At 36.7% G+C, this 13,485-nt stretch overlaps 1 long non-coding RNA gene across 1 annotated transcript; it reads right to left on the minus strand.

Annotated features, from left to right (window-relative positions):
• Positions 1-7,138: 7,138 nt before the first annotated feature.
• On the minus strand, positions 7,139-7,687 carry LOC129944438 (uncharacterized). The gene is made up of 3 exons (XR_008781442.1): positions 7,482-7,687; positions 7,282-7,405; positions 7,139-7,218 (listed from the first exon to the last, which is right to left on the minus strand). It is a non-coding gene; the product is annotated as an uncharacterized LOC129944438 (long non-coding RNA).
• Between the last annotated feature and the right edge of the window lie 5,798 nt (positions 7,688-13,485).

The following is a 13,485-nucleotide window of genomic DNA, read 5'->3' on the forward strand; positions in this document are numbered from 1 at the left end:
CGACAAATTTTGTTCAGCGATGAGGCTCATTTCTGGTTGAATGGCTACGTAAATAAGCAAAATTGCCGCATTTGGAGTGAAGAGCAACCAGAAGCCGTTCAAGAACTGCCCATGCATCCCGAAAAATGCACTGTTTGGTGTGGTTTGTACGCTGGTGGAATCATTGGACCGTATTTTTTCAAAGATGCTGTTGGACGCAACGTTACGGTGAATGGCGATCGCTATCGTTCAATGCTAACAAACTTTTTGTTGCCAAAAATGGAAGAACTGAACTTGGTTGACATGTGGTTTCAACAAGATGGTGCTACATGCCACACAGCTTGCGATTCTATGGCCATTTTGAGGGAAAACTTCGGAGAACAATTCATCTCAAGGAATGGACCGGTAAGTTGGCCACTAAGATCATGCGATTTGACGCCTTTAGACTATTTTGTGTGGGGCTACGTCAAGTCTAAAGTCTACACAAATAAGCCAGTAACTATTCCAGCTTTGGAAGACAACATTTCCGAAGCAATTCGGGCTATTCCGGCCGAAATGCTCGAAAAAGTTACCCAAAATTGGACTTTCCGAATGGACCACCTAAGACGCAGCCGCGGTCAACATTTAAATGAAATTATCTTCTAAAAGTAAATGTCATGGACCAATCTAACGTTTCAAATAAAGAATCGATGAGATTTTTCAAATTTTATGGGTTTTTTTTTTTTTAAAAGTTCTCAAGCTCTTAAAAATACACCGTTTATTAAAACTGACAAAATGAAGTTTAAAACACATGACCGAATGAAAATAAAGTCCAATTTTGCTTTAACGATATAACGGTTTAAAGCTGTTGCAACGCATGAAGAAACATTTCAGTTTGACACATAAGAGTTCATTGTACTAGCAGTAGTGATTTATTTTTTTTCAATAATTTCAGTGTTTGGTACAAAATTCACAATAGAGCATTGGCTTTTGCCGTCAGCCGAAAATGAGTGTGTTCTTTAAATAAATATGTAAGTAAAGTTTAAATAATGTTTTTGATCATCTAGTTATATTATTAAGAATATATATAGATGTGCTTATTTAGAATGCTTTATTCATAATTTGTTGCCGGTATTTTAGTACAATTTTTAAGAAGTTATATAAAAGACTCCAGTTTTCTCAGTTGAAGATTTGCAGAATTTCGTCTAACGACAGTGTATTTTTGTCCAAGATTAAGGCCAATTTTTAAAGCGCTGGCTTTCAAATTTACTTTTAAAATTTGTAAATATTTGTTTTTATCCATTGTTGTTTCTATAAAAACTAAATTTCCCATACCATTAGACCCCATAGCTCCTCAGACCATAACATTGCCGCCTCCATGTTTCACCGTTGATTGCAAATTTTTCACATCTAATGCTGTGTTTGGTTTCTTCAACACAAATATGCGACCGTCTGACCTAAAGAAATTAAACTTGCTCTTGTCAAGGAATAACACATTCTTCCAAAAATCATCTGGTTTCGTTCAAGCGTTTTGAAACGTTTGCGACCATTATATCCCTTTGAATGCAAATAGTTCCGAACAGTTTGAGGGTTAAGCGATATTCCATAATTTGCTTGAATGTCAGCACCTATTTTAGGAGCACTTGGTATCAGCCTTTACCATTCTTTCAATTTTTTGTTCCATATGAGCGTCTAGAATTTTTTTCGACCTCTTCCTGGGGCCACTTCAAAGCTTTCATTTTTCTAAATTATTTATTAGTACATATTGAGCTGTAGACCGTGGTTTACCAATATTTGATGATATCTCAGTATAACTTTTTCCGTCGTTTCTTAGTTTAAAAATTAGTTTTCTTACTTCAAGAGTTACTTTTTTATGAGAAGGCTCCATTTTCAAAATAAACTTCGCAAAATTAAAAAAAAAAGAAAAGATCAATACACCACGGCATACAGAGCCTAGATCTCTCAATATCATTACAGTTCACAATTTACATTTCAAAAAGAACCGTTATTTGCATTTTGTTAGAGAAGAGAAAAGTGAACGAACATTTTTTTGATGTACTAGCAATTATTTGACATTCCTGGCAAAATTCTACTAATGGTAAAAAAACCATGAGGCAAAGCTCGAAAATTTTGTTGCATTTCCCATTATACATTATAATTTTATCAAATAAAGTCAATAAGCTCAGATTTGTGGTAGGAAGTTCATAGTGTAAGGGAAACCCATTTATTTTTAATTGCTGTACGTGCAATTTTTTGATGTAGTTTATTAATTTTACAAGAAATAACTAGTAACTTCAACAATTTCAAAAACGTTAATAACATAGAGACCAACGAATTAGTGTAGCATTTACTGAAACGATAGAATGTTTGGTGCATTTTTAAATTACGAGTATGAAATGAGATGCAATAGGTAGATTAATAAGGAAGGGATTTAGGATAGGATAGGAGCGCGGAGGATTCAATGACCAGTCCATAAGGGTAGGCCAGAACTAGGATGGTATAAGGGCTATGAGAGTTGGAATAAAATGTCCACTACGAAGGCGATGGCATGCTCGCGATGCTCGGCTAAGCTCGCCGGATGGGGGGGGGATCTTACTTTCGTTGATGGACCTCACCTCTTTCCAAAACTAAAATTTCATGCCATTACAAAAAAACTTAAACGATCCCAAAAAACATCACATTAACACATAACTCTTGCTTGAAAAATTGTATCTCTGGCCTCATAATATTCTTTTAACCAAACGTGTAATGGTTTTATTTCTCTTTTGTTTCCAGGTTTCTTCTCTAATTCAACATCTTTGTTTTTTCTCTAGCTAAAATTGTAATTCTTGTCTCATCAATATTGGATTTTGAATAGTCATTCTCTAAAGGTTTGTCTGGGGTGTCTGAGTCGAACGCTACTCCCCCGGATTTGTCGTGTTCCGATGGCGGTTTTCGGGATTACACCGAGGACATTTGGGAGTGATAACACCATCAAGCCCACACCTGTTACAAAATATGTTTCTTTCGTTGGAAGGACAGTCCACGAAAGAGTCACCTTGGCTCTGACAGTTCCAACACTCTCCGGCCCTGCCTTCACATTGGCCTACTGAAGTTTTCGGTCGAGCTCCCGAACGCTGAAAAGCATCTACGTGCTCACCTACTGTGAAACCACTTCTGGATCCGCAACAACTTCTAACTCATTTGCTACGAACCGGTGTGGAGCTCTGTTTGGTTTTTGACCTTCTCGGTCCTTTTTCGGAAAAGCGTACTCCGCCTCCTTACAAGCCATCCTCAGTTGGTCCATTGAGAGAATGGTTTGAGGATACACTAACGGCTCCAATTGTTCGTTCAGGTTTCTCTTAATCATTCTTACCATCTGATTTTCGGGGATATGGACTTTTAATTGAGACCGTAAACGAGTTATCGCCGCAAAATAGACGTCGCTTGACTCCCAGTTGCCTTGCTTAGGATCCCCTATTTCACCAGTTATCTCGATGTCCGATTTGGAACTCTCGAACTGACGTATTAAGGCATCACGTAGCATCGGCCAATCTGGCTGTCCATTTGAGCGAAGATACCACCAGTAATATTCACTCGCGGCCCCGAGAGTAAGAGATGAAAGTCTCTTAGAATCTCAGCCTATGATGCACACCTATACTTATCTTGCAGCATCTCGACTCTGAATACAAACTCTTCTACTCTTGGATCAGCGGGCTTCCCGTCAAATTGTCGCTTCCACTTGTCCAACCGGATGGGCGTTTTCATCACCGGTGGTGGATATACCGGAGGAGGGTTGAAGTAGAGAGGCTGAGGGTATTCGGTGTGAACCCATTTGGTTCCTGGTATGTGTTTGGATGGAACATGCCGTTTGCCTCAGACGCACTAACAGGGCCTTGGTTCAGACTCCGATCCCTTTTAGTATACGACGGCCTCGGATACTGATCGGCACTGAAATTATTAAGCTGATCGTTCGACTGACGCGTTTGCCCACCAGAATCTCCTATCAAATTCTGAACTCTTTCCCCCCTCAGTTGGTGGACCAGGTTGAGTTGGGTTTGTTTCTTCCAAAAGATCTAAAAACTGTTTTCTTATTTCATTTCTTAGCGGTTCGGTTAGTTGTCTACTAAGCGTATTGTTGTAAGACGCACACGCGTCACCTACGGCCTGATTAATAGCCGACCTAACTTCTTCAGTGATTCCGGAGTTAATGTCTACTTGAGCTCCCGCGGCATGATTGTTCGATTGACCCCCGCTATCGGATGACCTTGCCATACCATTGACCCAATTTGACGGCTCCGGTGATAATCCTTCAGGTGGAGTTAAATTACTATACGAAGGTGCCGAATCTAAAACTACTAAACCTCCCTGAATTGGGTTTGCACCTTCGGTTAGTAATAAACTCTTTGAGCGACCTTGTATTTCCTAGGGATGATGGTCTTTATTTCTGACGATATTGTCAATAGGTCCTACCCCACTAGGTTTAGCTGAAGGTACTTCTTCAATCGTTATGTTTTCGAGTAGATTTTTTTGTATGTAAAACTTAATTAAACGAATTAAAAACTAAATGTAAATCTCGTTGCGTTTTTCTTTTGTTTACTATTTGTTGTAATTGGAAACACAAGATGAGGTGCTGATTGGAATTTTCAGGGAGGTGCGGTAAGGCAGGGTGAAGGTCTTCAGCGAAGGAAACATGGACTAGTGGACTTAAACTTTAGCTTCACAGTATGAGGGGTGTTTCGGCTGAAAAGCCTTGTTATTATTTTATTTTAACTCTATATAAAATAAACTAAAAGAAATGAAAATTAAAAACACAACACGTTTATTTACTTTAACTTCACACCTTTTATTATTTCTTGAGTGAAAGAATATGACAATTCCGAATGACGTTTCTATTGACATTTTTTGATTGACATTTTATGAAAGTCTTATATGGGCTTATGTACATTTTAGTAGGCGCGTTCGATGACCGATGTTGAGTAGCTCCGTGCGTTCAACAAGGGGAGTTCGAAAGTACAGGCCAGTCGAACTCCAGGTTGGGTGGGTACGGCCATGCTGCAACAACAGCCGCAGCGTCCCCGTGGTGTGTCAGGTCAAGCGTAAATGTCGTGTTGTCTGTTGTTAGTGTGTCGGTTGTAGTGGGTCCATAGTCCTGTGTCTGGTGGTGGTGTGTAGGTTGTCCTGTGCCCAGTAGGAAATATCCAAAAATTCACTAGTGCGTTTGGTGTTCTTTACGTGTAGTGTTAGTTTGGAAGTCGTGTTTTGTTTGTAGTGTGCAAGTCTGTAAAAATTTGTTTGTTCTTTTAGAGTTATGTGTTCATGTGATGTTTTTTGGGATCGTTTAAGTTTTTTTGTAATGGCATGAAATTTTAGTTTTGGAAAGAGGTAAGGTCCATCTACGAAGGTAAGATCCCCCCCTCATCCGGCGAGCTTAGCTGAGCATCGCGAGCATGCCATCGACTTCGTAGTGGACATTCTATCTCAACTCCCATAGCCCTTATCCCATCCTAGTTCTAGCCTACCCTTATGGACTGGTCATTGAATCCTCCGCTCTCCTATCCTATCCCAAATCCCTTCCTTATTAAACCTACCTATTGCCTCTCATTTCAAGTAGTAAAATAACCTCCCAATAAAATATTTAATAACCCCGAGAAAAATTGTAGGGGAAAGGGTAGTACTTTCATATAAAATAACTCTCCATTTTCGGGGATTTAATCATACTTTTTTGGAGACTAAAACCCCAAATTAGAGAGGCCAATTTTTAGAAGTTGGTCTCTTTCATGGTAAAACGGCCAAATTGGTTTTATTTCAATTTCAACAGTTTGGTTTGGTTAGTATACATCATAAGGGCGAATTAAAAGCGAGGGGCAAGCTGTCACCCTTCGATTTATCTCATAAAAGTCAGTTAGAGAAAAGATTGGTTTAAGAAATGACGTCTCTCGAAAAAGCATTTAATTTTTAAAAAATGTTTAATTTTCTTGATCAAATTTGTTGACCTTATTTCTTTAGTGTCCAATACTAAACTTTTTTGAAATTAAATCATTTTAAGGAATAGTTTTTAATTTTTTTTTAACGGTTTTTATTTTTCTTTAATAAATTATAATAATATTAATTAGAATGTAAAAATGTTTATTAATTTAATTTAAAACTAAAAATGATAAGTTCTCCCCTCATCAATTGTATCCGTCCTGTAAACTGGATATGATGGCCGAGGTTGATTCGGAGCATCTGGATGATACTCATTGGTGCGAGTGTTAGACGAATCTAGGTTTTCTGTAAGTTGTCTCCTAAAGCGATAGATCCGTCCTTCATCGATGTTATCAGTTCGATACACAGGATACGATGGTTGGAGTTGATTTAAAGCATCCGGATGGTATTCATTTTCAGATGTTTGTCGTCTCATGCGGAACGTTCTCGGTTGATTGTTATTATTTCGCGGGCGGTAAGTTGGTTGAATGACACGTGGACGGTCACGACCTGGTCGATATTCTAGAGTCCTAGTTCTAGCTGAATCCCTGCCAGGTTTATATTCAAGTGTTCGCTGGGCCATAGTGATGCTAGAAACAGCTATGATAACAATGAAGCAAACAATAAGAAGTTTTGAATTCAAAGCCATATTATGTTAGCTGATGTGCTTAAAGTATGGAATGGCTTAAGTGACTTCGAAGAACTGATAATCTGTTTGGATTTTTCAATCCATTTTTATAATGAAGCTCGAGCATCAATTTGTGTAAAACAAAGTATACGAGAAAAAATACGTACTTCGAAATTTAAGCTGATAACGCGGGGATTCACAGATTTTAGTGTTTTTGTATTTATTTTGTTGGGGGGGATTTTATCAATTTTCATTGATTTGTTCTTCTTGTATGTTTGTAGCAAATAAACTTTAGGTATCATAAAAAAACAAAAAGCATTACAAAAATATTTCAAGATTCGGGAATTTTTTTTCTTATTTATTTAAGATCGGGTAACAATAGGTAAAAAATGTAGAAAGATTGATGTGATTCATTTTTATAAATAGGTAAATCCATTGTTATACTATTTTCTCATATGTATGTACTATGTATGCATATAAAATGATGAATGAATGATGATCAACAAATTAAAACAACACAAAGAGCTTTAGATTGTTCAATGGTACCTATAATATTTTGAGTTCGTATTTTTCGTTGTTGATTGTTCAAATCGGGCTTTGGTTATATAATTTGGGTTTCAGTATTAACTTAAGACGATTTAATCGCTGTGAATCCGTTTTGTTTTAATTTAAATTAATTAAATATCCTTTAAATAAACAACAAACAGCAGGAATGTTTAAGTTCAGGGTAGCAATAATAAGATTTTTACTTAAATTAAGACTTTGATCGAGTATAAGTTGTTCGTTTAAGTTAAGTCTTGAACCCATTTGATAAAAGAGGCTGGGATGCGACCCGCACTGATAACTTCCCATCCCGTCTGTCGATTTGTCTTGCTTAAAAGTTTGTAGTTTTTCGTGTTGGGTTAAGAAAGTTGTCAGTTGAATTATTCTTAAAAAAAATTAAAATTACCAACATTATTTTTCATCTAAAGAAATATTTTAGTTCCAAATCCAGTTTTGATAGATTTTCCTTATTTTTATAAATTGGATGAATGAAATTAATTTGAGAACCGAACATCAATTTTTACCAAATTTGCGTACTATTGTATTTTTATAAAAAAAAACTACTGAATATCGACGACAACATTTTCTGTAAAATAAAAACAAATTGAAGAAAATATTTTTAATTTTTCAAAAGCTATTTGAGTCAAAACTAAATTTTTACTAAGTTTTATTATTTTTACCAAGTTTTAGTATTGATTTTTCTCCAAATTGTTCCGACTGTTAAAAACAATATTTCTTACAAGTTAAAATTAGTTGGAAGGCATAATCTAAAAGTTTTGAAAAAATATTTGAGTGGAAAATCAATTTTTACCAACTTTTGTTAAATTTTCTTTTAATTTTTTTTTTTTGTAAAAAAAGCTGTCAATTCGATTGTTCTCAAAATTTGACTGAATGTTGACAACAATATTTGTTAAACGATAAGAGTAGTTTAAAGCCAATATCTCAAAGTTTTGAAAAGATATTTGAGTCATAAATCCATTTTTACCAACTTTTATTAATTTTTTTGTTTTGTTTATTTCGACTCTAGGGACCTTGAAACGTCAATAAATGTCAAAATTTTCAATTTGTCGAATTACCGTTGTCACGGCAAAATCATGTAGATGCAAAATTAAAAGAAGTGCAGTAAGAGATTCTTTCCACTAGTAAATTCAAGGCAGAAGCTAGGGTAAATGCTAGTAGATCCACTGTTGCTTGGAGTTGGTGTAATGGTATAGGAAACAATCACCTATTACGGGGCGGTGGAGCTGGATTTTCAAAGTTCTAAAATGAAGGAAATCAATTAAAAATCTATTCTGGAACGAGCTTTTGTGCAATGTTCTGAATTATTTGCTGAACAATGATGGACTTTCCAACAAGAGAATGCACCACTTCATACCCGCACGGGCAACAAAAGCCTGGAGACAGTGACCAAATGTGAACCTATTACTTTTTATGACCTCTTTTGAAAAAACCGTCATAAAACTTGTATTTATCAACTTAATTTCAACATTTTTGATTGGAATATGAAAGTATTTATCATTTATTCCAAACTTTGGTGAAAACTTATCATTTTATACTATTTTTAAACTTACCACTTTACATGAATACCTTTATTGACTTACTTTACTGTTATAAATGCGTCTATCTTCTATTATTACTTATTTCTGAAAAATTTAACTAAATATGAAGATTTCATTGACTACAGCATTTTTTCTTGATAACTTTTGTCAACTATAGTTTGAAGAGATATGTAAAAGATATCGATTAAAATACGTTTCTCTTACTACCTTGGTTGTTGAGGCCCTCTCCCACCTGGGTGCGCCACCTGAGTCGCAGTCTTCCTCTACTGCGCCGTCCTTCGGGATTGGATTTGAAGACCTTCCGGGCTGGAGCGTTGATGTCCATCCGCTCTACATGACCTAGCCATCTAAGCCGTTGGACTTTAATTCTGCTAACTAAGTCAGTGTCGCCCGTAAAGTTCGTCGTTATATCTTCTCCTCCATTTTCCATCTATGCGTACGGGACCAAAAATCACTCGAAGAATTTTTATCTCGAAGCAGCCTAAGACGCTCTCATCTTTCTTTGACAGGGTCCAGGCCTCAGCGCCATAGATGAGAACCGGGATGATGAAAGTCTTATTGATGGTGATTTTACATGCTCGAGAGAGGACTTTACTTCTCAATTGCCTTCTAAATCCAAAGAGGCAGCGATTTGCAAGAGTTATTCTTCGTTTGATTTCAGCGCTGGTGTCGTTGTCTGTATTAATAGTGGTGCTTAGGTAGACAAAGTCCTTAACTCCCTCAAAGTTATAGCAGTCCATGGTGGCGTTTTGTCCAAGACGTCGTCGTTCAGTGTCCTTTTTTGATGACAGCATATACTTCGTCTTGCCCTCATTGACCACTAAACCCATCTTCTTCGCTTCCGTCGCAATGCTCAAAAACGCTACACTGACATCACGCTTTGATCTTTCAATTATGTCAATATCATCTGTGTATCCGAGTAATTGGATTTAAGTTTGGAAGATTGTGCCTATAGTGTTGACGGTTGAGTTTTGCACAATTCTTTCCAGAACGATGTTGAAGAAGTCGCATGACAGTGCACCGCCTTGTCTAAAGCCTTTTTTGACATCAAAAGCATTGGTGAGATCTTTTCCGACCTTGATAGAGCAACTTGCATTCTCCATCGTCATTCTGCACAAACGGATAAGTTTGACATTGATGCCAAAACTAGACATTGCTCGGTAGAGCTCTTTCCTATAGATGCTGTCATACGCGGCTTTAAAATCGATAAAGAGGTGGTGGGTATCGATTTGAAGTTATTGGGTTTTTTCGAAGACCTGCCGTAGTGTGAATATTTGGTCTATAGTGCACTTTCCTGGTCTGAAGCCACACTGATAAGGACCAATCAGGTTGTTGACGAATGGCTTTAGACGTTCATTTGCTAATTGAGAAAGCACTTTTTCATGACAAGATTTACTCTTGGAGAATTTGTCAATTCCTCGCAAGAGGCAGTACCCGTGAAAAGACTTTAGATGGCATAGGCAGGGATCGAACCCAAGGCCTCTGGCATGACAGTCCAACGCACTAACTTAAGAGGTTATTATAGAGACTCGATCGGAAAAGGAAACGTCGAATCTTCTCACAGTACTTCCTTGTTTTGGCTTGGCTCGGGATATCTGTAGCCGTACCTTGGCTACAACGAGGTAGTGGCCCGAGTCAATGTTGGCCTCTCGGAATGTTCGGATATGTGGTCAATCTGGTTGCCGGTTGATTGACCAGGAGATTTCCAAGTCCCCTTGTGGAAATTGAGATGTGTGAACTGCGTACTAGCTACCAGAACGTCTCGCCCCGCAGCGAAATTGACCAGCCTGAATCCGTTGTCGGAGGCGATGTCTTCTCTTCCTACCTTGGCATTCAAATCTTCTAAGACAATTTTAATGGCATAGCCAGGGCACTGCTTATATGTCTTGTCCAAGAGCTCAAAGAATATGTCTTTGGTGTCTTCATCTTTCTCCTCTGTTGGGGCATGCGCGCATATTAGGCTTATGTTGGCGAATTTAGCCTTGATGCGGATTGTCGTGATGCGCTCGCTCACACTGTTGAAACTCAAGACTTTTCCAACAACAAATCCACACCCAAATAGACGCTGTCTTTGTTCTCGGTAGCAGTCGCCGTAGTACAATGCGCAGTCTTTTAGTTTGCGTTTGCCCGGTCCATCCCATCGCACTTCTTGGATGGCTGTAATATCTGCCTTGCAGCAGTTTAGGGCTTCCGCTAATTTTTCGGCTGCATATATATATATTCGAAGTTCGTTGTCCTTATTTCATTTGCGTGGGTTGTCAACATGGAATCCGTCCGTATCCGAGGCTTATTGGTGCTTCGAAACTTAAGGTATTTTTTACGTGGCGAGGAAGTCATCCCGACGGCATAATCCCCAACCTGGAGGGCCAGATCCTTACTATAACTCCAAGGAAGGGGAGCCGGATAAACCGCTCCTTACAGGCCTGGGCTCCAAATATGTCGAAGAAGCCCTATAAGGTGTTCACTAAGTAGTTCAACCTTACTGGAACTATAGACGCCACCGTTGATTCCATCTCGAGAATTCGTCCGCTGCAGCCTGGATAAGGAGAGGTGCCTTAGTGGAAACACCTCCCCCCCTATCTCGTTTGCTGCCCCCAACAACTTTCCACTGGGGTTGGAACCCAATCTCCAGTTGAGGTACTAGGCACCCCATGTTCACCGCGGGGAGGTGAGAGTAGGAGTTGATAGACAGAGGTGGGTTTTGAGAAAAACCTGTGGACGCTTGTGTCCTCTTGAATGCACATATCTACCATTTGAACATCATAGTTTCAATTAAGTGTTCAATTTAAATAAATACTTAACCTTTATCCAAAATGTGCTATACTTTCCAAAATCATTTAATAAAACAAAACAGAGAAACATTATGTTTTGAGTGTTTTATAAATAATAAAATTCAAAAATTCGTACAATATTATATACTTATAAGTATATGTCTTTTTCAATTTCAACAATAATAATTTTAACACTTATAACTTGACATAATAAATAACTATAAACTTAAATAATAAGAGGATATCGTCTACTAAAAAACACATAGGTACACCTATTAAAAATTTATTTAATCCTCTCGTTTCTAACCAATCTTAAATTTAATTCTTCTCTAATTTTTTGTCAACACAAAATCTTTACTAAATTTTGTATCTTTTACATTTTAAGAAAGTACCTATATAAATAATTTTGTTATTAAAAAATGTATCAAAAGTATTTTAATTGAATGTTTTGATGTATAAGTGTGAGTAAGTGTTTTTGGATTTTCTTGTTCAATATTTTGTCCCTAATCAACATACATTTGGTGCTGAATTGATTTAAATTTTATCGCTAGATATAAATATTATCATACTTTTTTTTTTGTAATATTTTTGTATAGTTTAAACATTTTCATGTCAACTTTATAACACTTTATATATTTTATATATGGTTTCCATTTCGTTTTTATTATTTTATAATTTTTAAGTTGAAAGAAAAAAATTATAATATATACGTTATATATAACAATTATAATGTTTTGTAAGGCATTTGGAAAGTGCATACATGGTTTCAGACATTGTTGTGTATTGACTTTAAAGATTTTTATTTTACCTATATCTAGCTTAGTTTAATAATATATTTATTTTAAATGTGTAGATAGTGTAGTTATTGTTTTGGGTTCTTAACATTTATAAATTACTAGTATATTATCTACTAGAAGAATTAAATTTCATAAACATTTGTTTTTAGAGTCTTCTGTTCATAGAAATATGAATTATTAAGTAGTTTGCTTTTTATTTAAATATTTTTTATGATAATAAAAAGTTTAAGTGTGTTTTATAGTTCGACTTGATGAATCGTAAAAAATTAAAAATTGCATTGAAGGGTTTTAATATTTTTTTAAAGATTCGTGCAAAATTCTAGTTTCAAAATGTTTCTTTTTTTTACTGTTTCAGTTATAAAACAAATGATTTATAAACTAAATATTTTTTAAACAAAAACCTAAATATAGCCTACAAAAGGACACATCTTATGTATCTACTATATTTTCCCAAAGTTTTTAATCTTTATTTTAATCATTAACACAAAATTTAAGTATCTAATTTCAAGAATTAAAATTATAGCCTTAAAAAATAAGAAAAACTTCACAAAAAGCCAGAAAACAACAATGTTCAAAGTAAATGTGTTTATTTGTAATGTCAATCGAGTTAAATAATAATAATTTAAACCATGTTTGGGCAATTATTTTATTAAAAATCCTCATTTTTAAACTTTGATTTATTTTGGTTTTCTATGGCGTATGCGTACTTTTTTTGGAAAGCGTTGAAACAAGGGTTTAAAATCAATTGTATGGTGAATATTTGATCTGGCGGTGATGGAGTTTAACCCAAATATTATTTTAAAGTAAGATAACAATTGTGTGGATATCCGAAAATTCTGAGAGGCCAACATTGACTAGGACCACTACCTCGTTGTAGCCTAGGTACGGCTACGGATATCCCGATCCAAGCCAAAACAAGGAAGTACTGTGAGAAGATTCGACGTTAGGCGGCTACAATCGCATGTCCTTTTCCGATCGAGTCTCTAATAACCTCTTAAGAAGTCCTATGCTGCCTGCATTAAGCATTGAAAACCAGTGGCAACATTGCCTTGCAGCCATCAGAGATTCCGCCTCTGAAGTGCTAGGTTTCACACGACCACCACAGCGAAACCCCTGGTTTGACGACGAATGCCGGCAAGCACACGCAGCGAAACAAGAGGCATACAAAACGGCGCTGCACAAAAGGACTAGAGCTTCTCGCGAGCTCTACGAGCAGAAGAGGAGAGAGGAACACCGGCTTCTTAGACGGAAAAAAAGAGAGCATGAGAAGCGCGCGATCGAGG

Source organism: Eupeodes corollae, chromosome 2 (genome assembly GCF_945859685.1).
Source record: "Eupeodes corollae chromosome 2, idEupCoro1.1, whole genome shotgun sequence".
NCBI lineage: Eukaryota > Metazoa > Arthropoda > Insecta > Diptera > Syrphidae > Eupeodes > Eupeodes corollae.